We start from the raw sequence: 10,253 nt of genomic DNA, 5'->3' as shown, positions 1-10,253 counted from the left end.
TGTCTAATAGAGTGGACAGTAAGTGGACATGGTAAAGTGGAGCTGATAAAATGGACAGTAAGTGTAGAAACAAGGAGGTGGTTTTAATGTTATGGCTGATCAGTGTGTGTGTGTGTATATATATATTAGGTAAGCATAATTCAAGTATAAATTATAATTCAATTCAATATATATATTTCATGATAGTTAATATTTTTTATAAAGGTGATGTTGCAGTGTATAGAACTTGTGCGTCTGTAAGCTTTTTTAATGGCAAATTGGCTTAATTTATTGTTTTTGTGCACGCTAAGGTGTGCAAGTTAAGAAGTAGTAAGAGTTACGAATGGGTCAGACTACTCAAAATATAAGAACGATTTTAAGTACTACGTTAGTTAGGAAGGATTTCGAGAAACACTCATAAATTTAAGAATGTTTGTAAGTATGAGGTTACGAAGTACTTAGTGTTATGAACATTTTGGGAAACGCACCCCAGAAGAGGAACTCCGTGAATCCCATATGGGGAAAGCACTCATACAAGAGACAATGTCAGAGATTTTTACCTTAATTCATTACAAGAGCTTATATAGACACAGTTATCTCTAGAATAGGCTTAACGTTTAGTTACAGAAAGTAAGATAGAAAGGACTTTAAAAACAGGAACAGAACCAGCAGGAACATAAGTGTATTCATTGCAAAAGGTACACTCAACTTAATGGTCAAAAAGTCCAACACCATAAGTATATAGACAACTCAATCCAGTGCATCATTGACTCAGGGCAACGGGTAAGAATCCACAGCGTTTAGCCACTGGTTGTATACCTAAGCCCTGGCAAACCTGATTATAAAAGAAAAGAATAATCTTTGCTCACTCTGCTTCAGCCAATGAGTTTGAGAGCATTGCCAGAGTGACAAGCTGAACATGCTGATGCAGAGCTTCTGGGATGAGGGATTTGAAAAACGTGTCAAGCACCCAGACATCCCAAGTTGCAAAAACTAATTTCAGGGAGCCACTATGTATATGCGGGAGACTCCCGGAACTTCCGGGAGACTTGTGATGTCTGAGCACCAGCTCTTGCTGTGATTCAGCAAAAACTGGGGGTAAGCCTGTCGGACTACAGCAAGCAGATCTACTGCTAAAACCCCCAGCCTTTCTTGCAGCGGCGTGGCGGGTGAGCGGGTGTGTGTATCTAAAAATTGTACACAAGTCATGGTGTCATCAATGGGATAGGCGATTTAGAGTTGGAACCGCGTTGAAATCTCAACAATTTAAAAAATTTATGGAAGTGAACTGGGCTAACAAAATGGGCGTGGTGGGTGAGTGGGTGTGCATATCAAAAAGCTGTTTACAAGCTGTGGTGTCATTAAGGTACCTGACAATTTACAATTGGAACGGTGTTGATATCTCGAAATTTAAAAAAATGAATGGTAGTAAATGGGGGGAAAAAAACGGGCGTGGTGGGTGAGCGGGTGTGCTGTTTACAAGCTGTAGTGTCATCAAGGTACACGACAATTTACAATTTTGATATCTCAAAATTAAAAAAAAAAATGAATAGAAGTGAACGGGGCAAAAAATGGGTATAAAATAACAAGTCAGAGTGTCACCAACAGCACAGATGAATTAAATTTGGAACCACGTTGATATCTTAAAATTTAAAAAAATGAATGTAAGTGAATGGGGCAAAAAAAAAAAACCCCCACTAATAATAACTAGAGAGATGCATTTCCTGAAGAAAATGCAAGTGTGATTGCAACTCAGCAGTGGTAGGTGTCCGAATTCTTTTGGTCATGCAGTTGGCGTTGTCTGAATACTTTTGGTCATAAAGTTGGTGGCATCCAAATACTTAAATGGGGCAATAAAAGGGTATAAAAAGGGTGTGGCGGGTGCGCGTATCCAAAAGCTGTATACAAGACACGGTCTCATCACCATCACGGTGTGGAGTTGGAACAACCTGATATAGAGTTGGAACGGCGTTGATATCTCAAAAACTCAAAAAATGAATGAAAGTAAATAAAAAAATTTTTTTATAAAAGCGGGCGTGGCAGGTGAGCAGGTGCGCAAATCCAAAAGCTGTATAAAAGCTGCAGTGTCAGCAACAGGACTGACGATTTAGAGTTGGAACAGTGTCAATATCTTAAAATTTTTAAAAATGAATAGAAGTGAATGTGGCAAAATAACATGTGTAGTGGGTGAGAGGGTGCGCGTATCCAAAAACTGTTTACAAGCCCACAAGTTATCAACGAGACGGATGATTTAGAGTTGGAGCGGCGTTGATATCTTGACATTTCAAAAAATCATTGGAAGTTAATGAGGCAAATAAACGGGCGTGGCGGGTGAGCGGGTGTGTGTATCAAAAAGCTGTATTCAAGTCACACAAAAGGGGTGGAATAATGAGAAGAAGAAGAAGGAAGAAGACTAACGGATAACAATAGTGTGAATGCCTACTGCAATCACAAAAATAATAAGACTAATGAATAAAAATAGTGTGATTGCCTACTGTGATTGCCTACCGCAATCACACTAAACATGTGACTAAACATGTGCTTGTATCCAGGGGGACAAACTTTACAGTGTACACACTTGAGTGTAATTACAGTATTTCAATGTTTTATTATAAAAAGATTTAACAATCTGAACGTCAAACATTGCTTATCTTGTCTGATCTATAATAAATACGCATAAGTATAAATGCATGTGTATCAATTACACTTTAACACAAACATTAACACATAACATTTTGGCATTGTAATCTCTCTCTGCCCACACAAAACAGAATAATAGCAGGCTACACACTTCAATATATTTCAAAAGTTAACTGCTTAGTTTATAGTTACAGATATTTCTTAAAAGTGTATGAACGTGTACGATTAGTTATGCCTGTAATCCAGAATTAAGTTCTATACCGTAACAAAAAATATGAATGTAAATGTTCATGTTGCAATGACGGTGATGTAAAATAATGTTAAAATAATTCAAAGTCCAAACATTTGAGTGGTTAACGAGAACGCTACTTTACATGTCACACAAGCTCAGTGCAAAACACAAGCACGGAAACGGTACAAATCCAATCTATTCCCTACACACTCGCTCCCTACGCCCTATAGTGCGCTTAACATTCTTAAAGGGCCAGACAATATATTTTATAATTCACATTACACGACAGGTGAGACGTTCTTTTTTTCTTAATATAGCGCTTTTATTTAGGAAAAAATAGTTCTTACATAGGCAGGAAAATCTATGGCAGACAAGAGTCAGAACAGCGGATTGGGCGTAACGTTATTATTACTGTTTGCTCCTTTTTCTCAACACTTGTGCTCGATTTACACTCGATTTACACTGAAGATATATTTAGTAAATAAGTACATGTCCGCGCATGCACGCGCTTGTGTTCATTTCCGGTTGAACTGATAAAAAATTTTGATTTTGAAAAATTAAAAGACGAGCCGTTTTTCAGTTTCTGCTTGTTAGCTCACAGCTAACGCTAGCCAGTGTGGCTCTTCACTCGTCTCTCTGTGTTATCACCAGTGAGCACCCCACAGCCAATCAGCGAGCTCCAACCGCCTACCCCTCCCACCCCTCCCTCACTGTGGATGCGCGCATGTCCTAAAGTCTCAGTTTTCAAGGTAAACCTGAAGCAGAAATTTGGCGCTTCACATTTAAAAGATACCGTCACCATTTTTGAATACCGTCACCATTTTTAAATACCGCGGTATACGGTCATATCGTCATACCGCCCAACCCTAGAGCTCAGTAATTCACATGAGAAGGCGACAAAGCCGCTGTGCCATTATTTCCTGTGGAGTGTGACGGTGCAAATACTTCTGTTCAGGCAGGTGACTGTGTATGTGCAAGCATGCAGTTGAAGGGAATCCAAATATTTTTGGTCATGTAGACAGTGGTGGATAAAGTACCTGAAAGCAATACTTAAGTAAAAGTATGTTACCAGAAATTTACTTTGATAGAAGTTAAAGTCACCTTTTTAAATAATACTTGAATATGTATCTTAAATATCTTAAAGTATCTGATGTTTAATGTATCAAGTTATTTTCTGATATTAAATGTACTTAAGTATTGAAAGTAAAAGTCAGAATTGTAAAAAAAAAAATGAAGATTGTTCTTTTAAGCCTGTAAAACACCTTAATAATGGAGCCTACCTTACAACTGTAGAAAATGAGGTGTTCACAACATTAGGATTTATAGAGCAAAATACATTTTCTTTCCTCCCTTTGAACATGATTTGTCACAAGTCATGATTACAACCACCTGTTGACATCTCATTATTTAGTTATTTATTTTATTTTGTATCTGCAAAGGAATAAGAACCAATGTAAAAGTAAGAACTACTGTGTCTTTTTTCTTTGTATTTTCTATACTGTCCCAACTTCTTTCTGATTTTGGTTGTACATTCAAGTCATAGATATATCACAATAACCTATGGAGCTCAAACGCTGCCATAAGTATTTGAATCTGAATTTTATACATTTGAAATATTTCAATCTGAATTTTATACATTTGAAATATTTCAATCTGAATTTTATACATTTGAAATATTTCAATCTGAATTTTATACATTTGAAATATTTAATGGCGTAATTTATAAATTTGATATTTAACAATGCTTTTTTTGTGATTTGAACTTGTGAGGTGGTGAAATTTGCTGTTGAAAAAATTTCATTTCAAAATTACAACTTGCAATTTTCTGATTTTAAAAATTCAGATAAAAAAAATTCAGATCTCTCAGATTCAAATCTCAGAAATACGAATTCAAGCTTGAAGTGAAACATCCGGGTATCCCAGGAAAAGTAAACTTTCCAGAGCGATCGAACGCAGCATTTAACCAATCACAGCGCTGCCTCACCTGCGTTCATGTCTGTGGAGGAGAAATGAATCCCAATGAGGTAAGTGCATCCAAAGTGTCAACCTCAACTGACCAGATGAGTCGAACCAGGTGTGTTAGGTAAATGAGGTAAAGACTGAACTCTGAAGTGCTATACGGCACACCAGGAAAGAAGTTTCACAACATTTCTGAACTCCCCGTTTTAATATGTGCAAGCAACGGAATATCCATGCCTTCCTAAACTCAGACCAGCTCATGCCAAGCAAAACTCTTAGCTAACCACTACCAACAAGCTAGCTAACGCTAACTAACCTTACCCCGCGCGTTATCACGCCACCAGCATTACATAATGCAAAATATAAACTTGCCGTAAAGCACGTTGAGTATTTACCAGAACTATAAATAATTAGCTGACTGTGTGGATCTGAAAAACTTTGGATGCACTTTCCTCATTGGGATTCATTTCTCCTCCACAGACATGAACGCAGGTGAGGCAGCGCTGTGATTGGTTAAATGCTGCGTTCGATCGCTCTGGAAAGTTTACTTTTCCTGGGAAACCCGGATGTTTCACCTCAAGCTTGAATTCGGATTTCTGAGATTTGAATCTGAGAGATCTGAATTCTTTTTATCTGAATTTTTAAAATCTGAAAATTGCAAGTTGTAATTTTGAAATGAAAATTTTTCAACAGCAAATTTCACCACCTCACAAGTTCAAATCACAAAAAAAGCATTGTTAAAATTCAAATGTATAAATTACGCCATTAAATATTTCAAATTTATAAAATTCAGATTCAGATACTTATGGCAGCGTTTGAGCTCCATAAATAACCTGTAACCACTAAATTTTGGCAGAATTAATTTGAAGCAAAACTCAAGAGAGTGTAACAAAACGTATGGTGCTTCTAGCCCTTTAATGGTCTGCTCAACCATTTGGTTAAGCTTACTTTGAGTCTAAATACTTGGGAAAAAATGAGCTGTATTTAAATAATCTTGTTTGAACCATATATACTCCTTGGTTGACGGGTTAAACTCAAAAATATTGGTAGATGACACTGTTATTTTAAGAAAACACCCTTTCTAACTTATATGCCAACTTGCAGCTGAAAAATCATCCATGAAAAGCTGGATCATTTTGTGGGGTTTCTAGACTAAATTATTTATTTAAATGATGAAAAATGAATAAAAAATTGTGAGATGAGGTGTAATATTTTGTTTAAAAAAACATGATCTACCAAATGGTCGAAATGTCTCTTAATGGTAATTGGTAATTTTCTTTTATAATGCTTCTATCTATAATTTGGTATTGCCTGCATTGACTTTTTAAACAGTGTATTGTAATTCTATTATATATTTGATAAAATGTTAACAGTATTATACTACTAACCATATTTTTTTAATATAGTAACATACACAAATAAGGCATAACATTATGACCACCTTTCTAACATTGTGTTGGTCCCCCTTTTGCTGCCAAAACAGCCCTGAACTGTCGAGGCATGGACTCCTCTAGACACCTGAAGGTGTGCTGTGGTATCTGGCACCAAGATGTTAACAGCAGATCTTTTAACTCCTGTAAGTTGCGAGGTGGGGCCTCCATGGATCTGACTTGTTTGTCCAGCACATCCCACAGATGATTGAGATCTGGGGAATTTGGGGGCCAAGTCAACACCTCAAACTCGTTGTTGTGCTCCTCAAACCATTCCTGAACCATTTTTGCTTTGTGGCAGGTCGCATTGTTAGCCACAGCCATCAGGGAATATCGTTTCCATGAAAGGGTGTACATGGTCTGCAGTGATGCTTAGGTAGATGGTACATGTCAAAGTAACATTGACATGGATGGCAGGACCCAAGGTTTCCCAGCAGAACATTGCCCAAAGCATCACACTGCCTCTGCCAGCTTGCCTTCTTCTCATAGTGGTGCCATGTGTTCCACAGGTAAGCGACGCACACACACATGATGTAAAAAAACGTGATATATCAGACCAGGCCACCTTCTTCCATTGCTCCGTGGTCCAGTTCAGATGCTCATGTGCCCACTGTTGGCACTTTTGGCGGTGGACAGGGGTCAGCATGGACACCCTGACTGGTCTGCGGCTATGCAGCCCCATACGCAACAAACTGTGATGCACTGACACCTTTCTGTCAGAACCAGCATAAACTTTTTCAGCAATTTGAGCTACAGTAGCACGTCTGTTGCCCGTGACCCTGTCGCTGGTTTACCACTGTTCCTTCCTTGGACCACTTTTGATAGATACTGACCACTGCAGACCGAGAACACCCCACAAGAGCTGCAGTTTTGGAGATGCTCTGACCCAGTCGTGTAGCCATTACAATTTGGCCCTTGTCAAACTTGCTCAAATCCTTACACTTGCCCATTTTTCCTGCTTCTAACACATCAACTCTGAGGATAAAATGTTCACTTGCTGCCTAATATATCCCATCCACTAACAGGTGCCGTGATGAAGAGATAATCAATGTTATTTACTTTATCTGTCAGTGGTCATAATGTTATGCCTAGTTGGTGTATATGCTAAATACAGTAAGTATTTTTGTATTTGGTTATTCTATTTTATTAGCTATCAAGTTGTAATGTGAGTGTGCCAGTAATCCTCTGGAATCCTTTTACTCAGGCGCTAATTCAAGACAACCATGATGAATAAAATACAGAATGCAAAGTAATTAAGATTATACAAATAAAGAGTATCTGCCCCAATCATTGAATTTAACTGGGGAATCAAACTACAGATGAGGTTGATACCTCAGAAAGCACTTCTGCACCACTACCCCTTTTTAAACAAGGGGAAAAAACTGGAAAATGGAAAAAACACACTAAACCCCATTACCTGTACAGAGTATTTATCTAGTAGTCCTTGTAGGAGAAAGTGGAAAATGGAGGACATTAACACATTTGATGTGCCTGATGCAAGATTTGAGCTTCCAGATTCTGTAAAGACAACCAACAAGTATCTCAAAACACATTTTACTGACGAGATACGTCAACACCCGGGACAGATCTCCACTCCATTACAAGGCAAACACATACAGGGCAATTTTGTTTCTCCAATTATTCTGACTGCATGGCTTTGGACTGTGGGAAAGAAATCGGAGCACCCAGAGTGTAAAAAGAGTGTAGTATAGCATTTTGCCATGTTTAAATGTATGTAATGCACTTTTACCATTAGAAGACATCTTAACCGTTTGGTAAAGGCACATTAAAATACTGTGCGCACTAGTAAAAACAAATATTAATTATTTGTTGTTGGTATAGTCCCAAGAAAAAAAAAAATAGGGACATGTCTTAAAGAGTTCTGCACGGAATTATTTCCAACAAATTGTTTATTTTCAACAACATTTTGTGGTACGTTATGTGATTCGAATGTATCGAACATGTTAGCTAGATATCTGAACAATCTTAATGCTAATTATTAAAGATAAAAAAAAACTATGATCCTGCGGGTTTGTTAATCATTCTTAACTTACATCAATGTGTTTTTTGAGGTTGGATGGGGAGTTCTAAAATGCCGATATTTCCGTATCTTTGGGTAAACATAAGAGTCACTTCATCCGATACAAACTTTCACCCCTATCGCTTTGTAGAACCTGGTTGCACTTGCGCAATGTGCAAGTGCAATTGCGCATTGTGCAAGTGCAATTGCGCATTGTGCAAGTGCAATTGCGCATTGTGCAAGTGCAATTGCGCATTGATCTAACTTACAAGCGCAGATTCGCCACACCTGCTTGCACATCTTACATCATTTGGCTACCAAATTTCTAGCTGTTTCATTTTGTAGTAACGAATTTGCATATAGCAAATGTAACGTAAAAGTATACATTTTCTTTAGGAAATGTAGTGGAGTAAAAGTAATATTTGACGGAAATTTTAAAACTCAAGTAAAGTACAGATACTCCAAAAAATACTTATTTATTATCACTTCGTTACATTACACCACTGGATATTATACGAAATAACTTTTTAATGATATTATACACTTGAACGAATTGCTGTAAAGTGTACATTAAATATTACATTTATTGTTTAAATAGTCCTGTTTTTATATTTATTAGAAATACATGCTCATGTGTTTTTTGCCTTCATAATATACATCACTGTACTATTAATAAATTTTTACTTTTGACAATATTTTAGTTAAAAGGTTTTAATACAATGTTCATTGTTTAACTGTTTTATATAAAGACTTAAATCTACATGCATTTTAAAATAAAATATTCATTACATTTATTAAAGGAAAAAAGCACCAAATGGCCTTGTGTAAAAAAGTGTTTGCCCACTAAGTTACTCGGTTAACCAGTTGACCATATTGACAATGATAGCTCAGTGGTTAAGATACTGGACTAGTAAACAGAAGGTTGCCGTTTCAAGCCCCGCCACCACCAAGTAGCCACTGTTGGGACCTTGAGCAAGGCCCTTAACCCTCAATTGCTCATTGTGTAAGTAGCTTTTGTCTGCTAAATCCTGAAAATGTAAATGTAACTGGATTTTATTAGGCTGAAGACAACCAAGCTTGATTATATTCAGCCCGTTACACATCACTTATATAGTACCTTTTCAGCCATGTAAAGTAGGGTAAATGTCTTACTAGCACACTATGTCATGATCAAAGTACACTTTGTAGAGAAAGTTTTTGAAAGCATTTGTGATTTCACTATTAGAAAAAGGCCCAGCAGAAATTGTGTCAGAGAGCTGTAAGGTGAAAACCAAGAGCAGCATAATGGCTCCGTATACATTTGCCACAGTGGCCTATTGGCCACAGAGTTATGTATTATATACTGTATTTTCCTAGTAACAACTACAAATGTTAGGTCAACAGCAACGGAGAAATAATAATAGAAAATGGCTAGCTTGCTAGGTTGACCTTGGTAGTGAGCTAAAACTCATCTCCTAAGTAGTTTAGGACAGCCAGCTTGCTTCAGTATTTGTGGAAGTATTTATTCCTAAACAGCACCATCAGCAAAAAGTAACATTATTTTTTATTTATTTTTAAGTAGGTGTGGTCAGTTTATTCATATCATCTTACCATCTGTGCCATCGAATGAAAATCAGCGTTCATGTTCAGACTTTACTCATCTTGGCATGTAAAATTCCAAATGGTTTTACAGTTTATAACAGTGAGGACAGCCCTTTCTGTAATTCTGCTCATCCTTTGTGAAATTCTCCATGAAATGCATATTTCAAAATAAATATGCTACCTATAGTTTTGTGGACACAGTGCATTGCAAAATATAGTTGCAGACTGTAAAGCCATAAAATGTATCTACTTTATAAAATGTTTGCTGTAAACACTATAGTAATATGTCACAATGTATGTTTTAATGCACAAATATGAGGGAACTTAGCTTACAATGTAATGTATTTATTTTCTTTATCTGGATACTCCGACTAGGCATAATATTATGACCACTGACAGGTGAAGTGAATAA

Source organism: Trichomycterus rosablanca, chromosome 6, assembly GCF_030014385.1.
Source record: "Trichomycterus rosablanca isolate fTriRos1 chromosome 6, fTriRos1.hap1, whole genome shotgun sequence".
Taxonomy (NCBI): domain Eukaryota; kingdom Metazoa; phylum Chordata; class Actinopteri; order Siluriformes; family Trichomycteridae; genus Trichomycterus; species Trichomycterus rosablanca.
The sequence above is the reverse complement of the archived record's forward strand: the minus strand, read 5'-3'. Positions refer to the sequence as shown.